We start from the raw sequence: 12343 nt of genomic DNA on the forward strand, positions 1-12343 counted from the left end.
CACTGTCTCACTTCACCTCCTCCCCAGTGTGTACTGTGCCTCACTTTACCCATTCCACACCGTGCGCTGTGTCTCACTCCACTACCTCCCCACTGTGCAGTGCACCACATTGCTCTCAGAGCCACCAAGTGTGTCTTGTTGAACTCTTTGTAGAAAAGTCTTTTTTCTAGTTTTTCTTGTATTATTTTGCCCTCTAAAGTTATGGTTATTTTAATTTTACTATTTGATGTAATAGCATGTGATGTTTCAATACACATAAAAATATGAGCTGATCAGATCTATATAATTAACATTTCTGTCTCATTATTTTTATATGGGATTTGGAATATTTAATCTTTGACTTTTAAGGAGTCATAAACTATACAAAAATTATTGCATATGATAGTCCTCTCCAAGTACTGCACAATACCAGAAATTATAGCTTTATAACTCTTTGTTAAAGAGTATTCTTCCCGTTGAGTCCTCCTTTTGCACACACCTTTTTTGCCTCTAATAATCCCTCTATTCCATTCCAGTCTACTTTTTATCAGCTTCATATCAAAGTGAACATGTAGCTGTTGTCTTTCGGTGTATGACTTATTTCGTGTACTAAAATAATTTAGAGTTCATATTTGTACATATAACATTGTTTGTGGTTGAATAGTATCTCCCTCTATGTGTATATATGTGTGTGTGTGTGTGTGTGTGTGTGTGTGTGCACATGCATCTGTGTGATTTTTTCGCTTTATCAGTTCATGCAACAGTGGAATCTCTGTTGATTACAGTGAAGGAGAGTTGGCAGGAAACAGGGAAGTAAATAGTATGGAGATGGAAAAGGGGTGGGAAGAATTATAGGGAAGGAGAGGGAATAAAAAAGGATCAAAGTATGATATCTTTACCTCCTAAAACAAGATTGTGTATTCTGCATCATAAACATAGTCTAAGAAAATATTAAAAAGATAAAAAAGAAAATATGTTTAAAGGAGCCTAAGTTGGAATTATGAAGCAAATATCTAAACTTGAGTGATACAAGTATTTTCTTCTTGAAAGATGTACCCAAGCCATGGGGGCTGGATGAGGAGATTGGCTCACAGGTCTGTATAGGATGTAATTAGAAATGTGGTGAGTGCTGCATCTCAGAGCAAACCGACAGACAGTCATCTCTTAAAATCATCCTGCTCTCAGCTTCTCTCTAGTCAGGCATGGAACCCACGCAGTGCCATGTGGGGTCTGGCTTCCTGCCTCACCCCCATGGGGCGTGGACAAGAAGAGGATGTTCTGATGTTGATCCTGTTGTCTCTTTGTTTCTTGTTTGGGAGAAGGATCCGTAAACCACAGAAGAGCGACATAGGACTCATCCCTGGAAACCAAGGCCACTCCCTCAATCAAGTTCTATCCTGGCTTCTGTCTGTCTAAATACACATGTTTAAGATAATTAGCCCCCTAAATATGTCACAACACACTGTCACTGTTATGTGACAGTTTGAGGAATAGGAGATGAGACAGCTGTTTTGATTTTTTTTTAATATTTTAGGGATTGTTTAATTTTATGCACTGTAGGACAGTTGTGCATTCCTGGAAGAGTGAAAGTTCCCCAGAGGCAGTGGCAGAGACGCCTTTATTAAACCTGCTAACAGAAACACAGTTAGACTCTGTTTAGAACCACCCAGAACTAGGAATCCTGCTAAGTGTGAAACCTTACATAATTTGTCTGCCAATGACAATATGTCACTTGTCAATGCTTGATGAGCATCAGTCAAGGCTTTCTGCATATTTGGGTGCAGATAAAGGTCAGGGACATCTGGGGCAGGAAGAGCAGGCTGCCTTGATGGTGTTGATAAACTCTGCCCTATTTAAAACCCAGTTGTGCTTTGCCAGCTATAGCAGGGCAGTCACAGCATAAGAGGGATCCTAAGTGAGTCGGGACCCAGCTGTGCCAAGTAAGACTGAATGGGAAAGTTTCATACACAGATCTGGTTTATGTTAACTGAGTGGATTTAGACAATGTAATGTAAAGCATCACTCTTGGGTACTGAGCAATAACCAACTGCAAGGGAAGTGCTACCCAAACTGAAAAAAATATGTTGAAAAGTAAGTCTCAGCATTAGGTGGTAGGAAGCCTGGTCTCCGCAGTTTGCTTTTCTCTACATCTCAGGCACTTTGCGATTATATTTATGTTATCTCATGAAATACAAACTCACAACAGGTTTAACAACTAATCTTAGAGGTCTTTGCCAGTTAGTCTTATTTTTATGGGTTACTTTATATTTTTAATATTTTATTCTGGATTGGCGTCAGGTTAAGGTTACAGCATGAGATGTGTACTCCTGTCTAGTGCAGCAGAAGTGCTTGTGGCTTGCACGCCGTTCACCAGAAGGGCTGCAGGGTCAAGATGAATGTGAGAACCCTAACACTGAAGCTCCTGCTTTCACGGCATGCTGGCTGGCAGGGCTTTGAGCAGGTACTGTCCTGCAAAGCTCAAGGTCCTGAACTGTTAAAGTGGATAGACACTTAGTCTCTGTGTGGCCGAGGACTAAAGGAAGAGCTGTCAGTGCTTGGTGTCTTTCACTGCTGTTGGTGCTGCAGTCACCACAACCAGAGGCATCAGGGTGGCATGGATGCCAACTCCAGTCGTGAGGTACTGGAGCCCACGGTCTCCTTTGAGAGACTGGTGCACAGAAATTTTTCAGTGTTAATTGGCATCATTTTGCCCTCAGTATTGTGCTTGTTATTAGCATTCTCTCTCCCCATAATTAAACATAATGGCTGTGTCCAGGGTTTATTCCTTCTACATGGGATGCTGCGATTCGTGGCTGCATACCTGTCCCAGGGCTTTTAATTCTTCTGTTTAGATATTTCCTAAGGACATAGTTTTAGGAACGTTATGTTTTTTTGCAAACTGAACAATCAAATCTTCAATGCCCTACATAGTCATTCTCAAAATTAATTTTCGATGTGGCTATTTATTTTTAATTTGATGAATTTGGTAGCATTAAAACCATATAAAAAAGTCATGATAAGAATATAAGTATCTGTGCAAGCTCCGAAGTGGGGTTGTGTGAGGAAATTGAAGTGGGAAACCCGGGCTTCATGAAGGTCAGTTCAGGGCAGTGATGCAAAGGATGAGCACCTGAGTGGCAGGTGACATGTGAGGATGGGGGTGAGGAGAGTGACGACTTGCATGGTCTCCGCATTCCACGTCCACCAGTGTTGGCGCACTGCCGGAGTGCAGGTGCTGAAGTGAATGGTCTGGGAATAGGGAAATTAAGCACATGAACGGGGACAGTTTAGATTGTGGCTGAGGAAAGTCACCACCTAGTGGCAGCAAGGAGCAGAAAGGCTGGGATGGGAGTGTGTCAGTTTGGAGCTGGGTTTTGACAGACCAAAGCAGAACGCACTGAGAACCTAATCATGCAAAGAGCTGCTTGTGTCAGCACTGACATCAACCAAAATGGAGACCCTCTGGGGAGGCCAGAGCTGAACACTGGGAGAGGAAGCCAGGAGATCGAAGGTCAGTGGCTCTGGGACACACTTGTGCACTCATTTGTACACAGAGTGGCTCTGGGACACTTGTGCACTCATTTGTACACGGAGGAGGCAGGAGCTTGATTCGGTGGACATTGGAGTCACAGCAGGGTACCCCATGAAAAGGGAAGAGTGGAAGCAATGCAGGGTGGTAGTGACATTCACAGAGAGGACCTGGGATCCACCCGCAGGAAGGGGGTACACAGGCTACAGAGGGAACACTGACTTCTGCGGGACACAGCATCCTGGATGGTACCTAGGGTCCCACTGCAGTCCTGGGCCTTGCACTGAGTGGATGGGAGTCATCTTGGCCACATATAAATTATGCAATCACGATACCTAAGTACCAAGAGTGCTTGTCATATGTGAACTTAGTAGATTATTTTATTAAATAGTGCAAGTCCAAGTCTCATAATGAGAGAAGAGAGCATGGATTGCCTGTGGGCTTATATCCTCAGCCTGGGACTGGGTACAGAGGCTGAGAGCCTGTTATTGGTACTCCCAAGTCACACAGACACAGGTCACCAGTTTCCATTGGCCGGTGGGGCAAGTGCAGGAGGTGGCATCAGCACCACCTAAGTATGCCTGGATGCCCTTTGGGTCCCATTCCAGCCACCCAGCTGCATTAGAAGGGGAAAGTGGAAAATCTATATCTATAAGCCACCTTAAGTTTCAGAGGACCTCGAGTTTGGGAGGGATGGGGCTAGAGGGCTGAGAAGAGTGATGTGGAGGCCTTTGCATGGATGAAATGCAAACGGACAAGGCCAGAACCAGGAGACTTGGGCTTCTTGCCATGATCGTCATGGAGGAGGAGGTGTGAGGATCATCTCCAATGGATGCAGGCTCAGAATAAACCTGGTATGACTGCAAGGCTGGAAGGTAAGGACAGATGTCTGATGTGTGTGTGTCGGGCTGTGGAGCTGAGGAGTGGGAGCTTGGGGCAGATAGCCACATGCCGACCTTGCTAACAACTCTGAGAGTGGAGACCCAGGAATGAGAGTCTGACCCTGGGAGCAAGCACTTAACACCTATGATTACTTACTCAACAAGGATCCAATCAACTGCTACACCATGACTGCTCTTGGGTGGTTTGAAGGAAGTCTCAGTGACCTCGACCCAGCAATGTGTGTTTCTCCCCAGGGTAACTCGCTGCAATCCCTGCAGCCCAGGGACAGCAGCCGCACTTCACACAAGGCCCCTCCCCATCTCCATGTGCTCAGGCCCTCAAGGCCCTGCGTCTTCCTGGAGCAGGAGCCACTCTCAGGCGTCAAGGGGGAGCCAGGTGGTATGGTGGTATGACAGGGCACTGCACACTTACAGGGATTTTAGGGTGGTTCCCATTTCTCCTTCTCAACACCTCACCAGTGGATGCCCTGATAGCTCCCCTTCATAAAGGGTGGGAAAGGGGCACAGAGGAAGCCAGAATTCCTTGGAAAGCCACCAGCGTAGGTGGCATAACCTGGCTGAAACCTGGAAAATCAGGCATTGAGCTTTCACAGGCACCAGTGTCCTACAGAGGCTTTAGGGAAAGTATGTCAAGTGATGTCACCCAGCATTAGCAACCGAAGGTGACATTGGAAATGGGAGCGAATCCTTATTTTCCCTGCAAGTTTAAAAACTGATAGGAGGCCCTGTACCCAGCTTTCGGTCCTGCACCGCATTAATGCAGTAATTTAGGAATTCCTGGAGCCCAGCCACCAACACGAGGGAAGCATACAGGCCGGACACGCACCCGGCCGGACCCTGGCCTACTCTGAGGCGTATTCCTCCCCGCAAGTGTAGTAACTTCAAGTTTTCATGACAGACTGGGCGATGATATGCTTCTGGATAGTGTTTCGGTATTGTGAACTATGTCTGTAACATAAATTCCTAGCAAATTTTACAGCCAGGCAAGGGACACATTTTAATGTTTAACAGAATAAAACTGTTTTCACAAGTTTGCATTTCCTCAAGGGAAAAAAAAAACAAACCATGGCACTTTGATTTCTGCTTACCTTTAGAACTATTCTCCTTACTTACAGAAATCAGTAGATTCTGATACATCGTTATTAAATATCTTTACTTATTAGATTAACTCAAAGGCATTCAAATTTCATTTAGCTGTGCAATCTTTCTTCCAAATTGAAAGCTTTATAAAAATTCGCTATAGGAAATATATTTAAAAAATTGCTGAGATAGGATTCTGGGTGGGAGCCAGAACCTATCCTCTTGTTACTATTTTGTACTTGGAACCTATAATTCATTCACTGGAATTTCCAGTGGCTCAAATTTTAAAATACTGATCTGATTATAGAGTGATACCCATTGTTCTATTTTTTAAAGAAATTACTGCATACTAACTGCTCTTGTAGAGTATTTGCCTAGTAGTTTGAAACTAAATTCATTTTTTTCTTCTGCATAATTAGTAAATAAACAAGACAATATTTTATTTAGATACTCATGTTTTTAACTTTCTAAATTTGAAAATGGCTACCAATACAATAGTAATTCAATAGTTAATACAATTAGTATAAAAGCCTGAAAATGTTGATCTATTTTCCTAGCTTATTAACATCTATGAAAAAGGAGTTTCTCATATTAATATATGTAGAGGGATAGCACTAAAGTATTTGCTACAATTATCTAAATAGTCACCTATTTGTTGTAATGTATTTTACATTTTATGTGTGACTTCTAGTTTCATCAGATAGTTATCAACAGAACTTTAAATAATTCTTCTGGTTGTCCTGCATTTTGTTCCGCATCATATTGTTTTCCAGTATGGTTTGGGAGATTGGACCTAGGCCTTTGGAACTGTGCTGCACCCCCAGCCCTCCTTTTAAATTTTCTCTCTGTTTCTCTCCCCCTCTCCCTTTCTCTCTATTTCGAGGCAGTGTCTCCTTAAGCCACTAACTTTCCCAGGTTTGTCTCAAATTTCCTGCCCCAGCCTCGCAAACTGCTGGAATTGGGAATATGCGCCTTCTGGTCTTTTATTAATGTTTTGCTTTGTCTGTTTTAACGTTACCTCCTCTTGAAATTTTCCTTCCACTCTTGTGAATGTACAAAATGTATAAACTGGAAAATTCCCTGGCCTCATGGCTTCTGTTTGTTACAAACAAACCAACAAAACCTACAGGGAAACAATCCTCCCATAGATTGCTACAATTAAAAATCTTTATTCTTGGTGATTCATTTTTTACCTGACCTATGACTTCACTGAGTCTTGCTTCAGGTCTTAGAGACTCTTCTTTTTGTATCCTTCATACTTTGTACTGAGACAAAGCATACTCTGAGGTCAAGCATAACCCCCAAAATACACTTGTTGTATCTCTGTGACTCCTAGTAAAGGTAACTAAATGGGGGCTTGTTTATCATTATCCAAAGGAATTTCAGTAGACATTCAGAAAGACAGCAAAGAGGAGAAATAAACTACGGAAGGGGGAGATGGAAGGAAGGATGGAAAGAAGGAGGGAAGGGAAGGAGAATGGGAGAAAGGAAGGAGGGAGGGAGGGAAGGAGGCAGAGGAGAAGCCTCATCACTAACTCACCCTTGTCTCAGTGAAACATGAGAAGTGAGGTAGGCAGGCTGAGGAGCTGGGTGTGAGCTGTCACTGGGTGGCTGGGAAGAGGTCAGGCCAGGAAACTGAGCTGTGGGGTGTCCTGGAGACAGTGGGGAGAACCATCCCAGGCAGGAAGTGGGTGCAAAGGCCAGGGGCAGGAGAAAGTGTGGCGGTGGCCCCAAGTGTAGAGTGGTCAAACCAGGTGTGGAAAAGTATAGGAGGAAAGAGAAAAGCCAGGGACAGAGAATGAGGAGTCCTGGGATATTGGATCCAGCTCAACACCCCCTTTGCGGTGTTCTCACTGCTGAGTATTTAGCGCTTCCAAAAGGACGTCACTGGGGCAAGTGGTGCAGAAGCCTTTTCATCAAGTGCACACACACACCCACAAAGTCACTTGCGGTCAACTTTAAGTTGTGCCCTCTTACTTGTCACCAGGCCACAGGAAGCTCAGAAAGGCAGTTTGCAGAACTAGCTCCTCTACCCCAGCCTGGCTTGTGTGCTTGGCAGATGGAGCCACCTCCTTTGTGAATAGCCCTAAGAACCATTGCCTGGGGTGTGGCATGCATTCCCCAAATCTACCTCCTAACCTCTGGAGTGAAACTTCCACATAGCCAGGGAAGCAATCATTTTTGTATCTTATTTATAAATGGATATTAGAAATAAAGAGTTTATTAATAAGCTATTAGCATGTTTTATATTTTTGGTAGTTTTGTGTAATAGGTTCAGTCTCCTTTCTGAAGTGGCCTCGTAACATTGCAAACTTTCACATTTGAAGGTGTAATTTTTCCTATAAAAGACTTTATCTTCCTTCTGCCACATACTTATTTTTCATAAACATGAAAATTCTCTAGCAAGAACTGTTTTAAGTAACAATCGCAGAGCTATTGTAGGGGCACTGATTTTTGTGTCCTCCTAAAGAGCTGAAATTTTTAATACTGAAAATTTAACAGCTACTTCTGTTTAACAGCTATTTAGCTATTTAACAGCTATGTACATTGTTCATTTATTGAGATTTTTAAAATGGGGAACAATTGGATGATGGGTCTGCGGAGAGATACAAGAAATAAGAAGATCAGGAGAAGTAGACAGATCCAGATGGGATATGCGCAAGTACCGAGAAAAAATTACCAAGAATAGAAACAATTTTCAAAACATGTTTCAAGGACCCTGTTTCCTTCAGCTGCTTTATGTGAACAGACTTAGGAAAAATAACATAAAATTATCCTTGCATTTTTATAAATTAAATAAGCTGAAGCAATTACTAAGCTTGACTCTAAGAAAGACTACTACAGAATTGTATCAGGGTTCCACTGACTTTGCTCAAAGGCTCTGTGTAATGTTGCCACATAAAGTGAGGAAGAGAAAACTGAGGTTCAGCTGAATAAGCCCTGTGCAGCCCGGAGCACTGCTGTCTCCAGGGAGCATCTCGAGGCCTCACTTGGGGGAGATTCTTGGCAATCATTGGGCAAAGGCTGGGCTGCTTTTTACTCTGGTATGGAACCCATGGCAAAGAATTGGGAATCAACAAATGTCAGTTGTGATAACCCTGAGAGGTTTGCTTTTAAACTGATACAAAAAACAAAAACTACACATTATTGGGATACTGTGATGTGTGTGTGTGTGTGTGTGTGTGTGTGTGTGTGTGTATGTATATAATGCTAGAATATATTATATAACACAATATTAGATATATACACCAATGTTTAACTGCACTTATTTGATCAAATGCTCATCATTCCTCTATGGTGAAAACATTTAAAATCCTCTCTTCCTGCTTTTCGAAATACGTGTTGTCTTATATATATTCCACCCTCCATGCAAGACCAGATTTCCTCTCTGTGAAGCTCAGCATCCACTGGCCAGCCTCCCCGCTTCTCTCTCCTGCCTCTCCCTTGCTCCTCTCCTGCCTCTCCCAGCCTCTCCCCTACCTCTCCGCTGCTTCTCGCAGCTTCTCCCCTACCTCTCCCAGCCTCTCCTCTGCCTCTCCTCAGCCTCTCTCCTTCCTCTCCCAGCCTCTCACCTGGCCTTGCCCCCATCTCTGCCAGTCTGTGAAATCAGCTTCTTTAGATTCTACACATGAGTGCAGCCATGCAGGATGTGACTTTCTGTGCCTTGATCACTTCACTTCAAATAATGATTTTCACTGATTTTTACATAATGAGTTTATTCAAGTTATCACAAGCAGGAGAGTTTCATCTTGTCACTAATTAGACTTCCTCGGTGTGCATACCACCACCGTGTCTCTTTTGTCCCTCTGTTGACAGAGACCTGCTGCCCCGTGTCTGGCTCTTTGGACAGTGCTGCACTGCACCAATGAGCCCCATATCTCCTGGATGTATTGATCTCATCTCCTGTGGACAAACACCCAGCAAGCAGGCTGTGGGTCCACGTGGTAGTTCCATTTTTTTTTTTTTAATTTTTGAGGAACCCCTGTGTTTCCACAATGGCTACACTGATTTATGTTTTTATCAGCAGTGTGCAATGGCTCCATTCCTGTCACTCACCAAACAGTTGTTATCTTTAGATTTGGATAGCAGTCATCCCCACTAGAGTATAGTGGTATTCACTCTGGTTTAAATTTACATTTCCCTGATGATTAATGACAAACAGTTTTTCATTTATCTGTTGTCCATTTTTAGAGCTTCTTTTAAGAAATGTCTATGTAAATGTGTTATCCATTTTCATGAACTTATAACTTTTTTTGTATTACTGTTTTCCTCATATCCTGGATATCAAAACCATATCAAATGTTTCTTTTAGAAACATTTTCTTCCAATCTCTAAGTTGTCTTCTCACTCTGAGGATTACTGGAAAACTCTTGTAAGTTAATATTGGGGAGGATAAAAATGGTCAGGTTTTCAGGAGCAGTTCATGTGTAATAGCCTTCCTTCTGAGACAGGGAGAATTGTGTGAGCAAAGCTAGAGGTTGAAGAATCACAATGTATCTGTACAGACGTGCACAACTCACATCTCTCTGCTTGCTTGGCCCCTTCATCCAAGAGCGGGCTTTGACATCCAGCTTAGATAGAACCAGGGTGTTTGGGCAGAGATTCAAGACACAGAATTTGGAAGTGGAGAAGTGGATAAATTTATATTAAATGTATGATTCATGTTAGGGCAACAGGTGTGTACAAAGTCATCCTGGAGCTTTCTTGATTGTCTGTGAATTGCACACTAGAATTCTCCAGAAGCAAAGGGGAATATTTGTTCACCAAATTCCTCCCTCCTCATCTACAAACAGCCCTTGGAGATGTGAAGTCCTAGGCGTGTGGCTGCCCCATGGCAGACAGACACACTCTTGGTGCTAGAAAGCCCAAAGAGGAAGTATGAGCATTAGGACTGGGGTCTCCGAGGAGTGTGGAGAGCCCTGGATGGAGCCTGCTGTGTGGGTACCATCTTACAGAAGGCAGGCACAGGGAGGCTGCAGCGGGCCCAGGCAGGTATTCTCTTTCCTCCGCCTCCTCAGCAGCTGAGATTTTAGGTGTGCAGAACCAAGCCCATTTAAATGTACTAAGAGATATACTTCAAAATAATGGAAAGCAGTAACTGAAAAGTAGTAATGTGCTTTCGTTCTCTTGTTGAACACTGAAAACTGCAAAAAATACTTTTGGGTTCTTTATATAATGTAACCAAGAGTAATCATAATGTAGTCTGTGAGAACTAGTGGTGAGTTGGTCCTACCTTCTTTCTGTGTTTCACTTGAAGGAAATATAACATTGTGACATCCTTATCTACATATGTAGATTGCAAAGAGGGACTACAGATATTACTTTATTCTCTTGTTTTACCCATGGGATTAAGAAACGGAGAAGTATCAAGTCTAATTCAAACAACCCCAAAATATCACTTTTACTCTTATATGCACTTTCATTCATTAATTTAGGAAGGGTTTTGTTCACTGAACTGTTGATTTTTTTAAAAATTGAAGGATTTTTAATCACTCATGGGACTACAATTACTTTAAGTCTTCTGTGCTCCGTGTGTTCTTCGTTCTCAGCTGTCTTGCACATGTGTGAGCCTGTGTCACAGCACTGCCCTGCTTCTCCACGTAGCAGGCATCACACACTCTGCTGTGCAATCAGGGATTTGGACTAATAGCTCTCGTTACTCCATCGGTCATGTTGGTTTGTTTCATGATGTTCTTGGTTTCTCAGTTGATGGATTTGTTTTCTTTTAAATAACTCAAAATTTGCTTTTAACTATTGTGGAATTGAAACAGTTACAAAATTTCCTGATACAGTTTTGAAATGATTAAATGAGTCGCCATAAAGAGCGTAGCATGGAATGTAGACACGGAACATGCTCCATAAGTGGAAGACTGAAACCTTAGAAGTTTGCCAAAATATGTGGACACAGTCGTTCTTCTGCTGATCATAACCAAATTTGCCAGCTTCTCATTAATGTACACTGAAATTAGGGACATAAAATAGATCAGGTTTTACTCGTGGTTTTCATACATTTTCAAACTTTTGCTTTTAAATTGATTTTAGACGATATTTCACTGTTGTTCTAATTTGATTATCTGTGATAAAAAGACAGACTGAAACTTTGCCACAGTATATTTTCTTAATTCTGAAATTTAACTTTTTTTCATGTATCTTTTGTGTCTTCGTCTTAAAAATATAATTCAAATAATTTTAAATAATATTCCTCTCTTGTAATTCTGCAAACATTCTTTTTCACTGTGGGTTTAAATGTTAGGTTTGTTTGTATGTTTGCTTTGAAACAATACAACATGGGTAGACTGGTTCACTTTAGGTTATTCTGCTTGAGAAACATTCATCATTTTTAGTTGAGATAATTGGGTTATTTCCTATTATTAATTCATATATTATGTTATAGCTTAAAACATGCTAATTTATGTGCAACATGTTTATGAAAGACTTTCAAATATTTTTCAAATTCCAATTTCATATTTCAATGTATTTTGTTAAGTGAAGCCTTCTTTCTATAGAACACTCAAAGTTACAAAAATAGAGGCAATTCATTTCTGATCAGCACAGACTTTTTATTTGGTGATAGTTTGGAACAATGAAATGAAAATATTTTGGCAACTGCACTGGAAGATAAGTTGATAAGTAAATATGATTTCTGAAATTAACTAATTGAGTGATTAGTTAAAATTTACTGATTCATCTTCCCAAGTAAAACCATGCTTCAAAAACTGTTTGCCATGTTACACAATTTAGAAACTAACCACATTGTAGATATACTTAAATCTAAATCTAAAACACAATAATTCATATTTAAAAGCACATTACTCGGTGAATATCATAAATCGGTAGAACTTCTTCAGGTACT

At 41.7% G+C, this 12343-nt stretch overlaps 1 protein-coding gene across 2 annotated transcripts in view; it reads left to right on the plus strand.

Moving 5' to 3' along the window:
- Positions 1-12343, plus strand: part of Csmd1 (CUB and Sushi multiple domains 1) — a 1477900-nt gene that overhangs the window by 783978 nt on the left and 681579 nt on the right. The gene's annotated exons all lie outside the window — the stretch shown is intronic.

The sequence above is a fragment of the Cavia porcellus genome, unplaced genomic scaffold, assembly GCF_034190915.1.
Source record: "Cavia porcellus strain 051 isolate PalLab524CR breed Dunkin Hartley unplaced genomic scaffold, mCavPor4.1 scaffold_24, whole genome shotgun sequence".
Classification (NCBI taxonomy): Eukaryota; Metazoa; Chordata; class Mammalia; order Rodentia; family Caviidae; genus Cavia; species Cavia porcellus.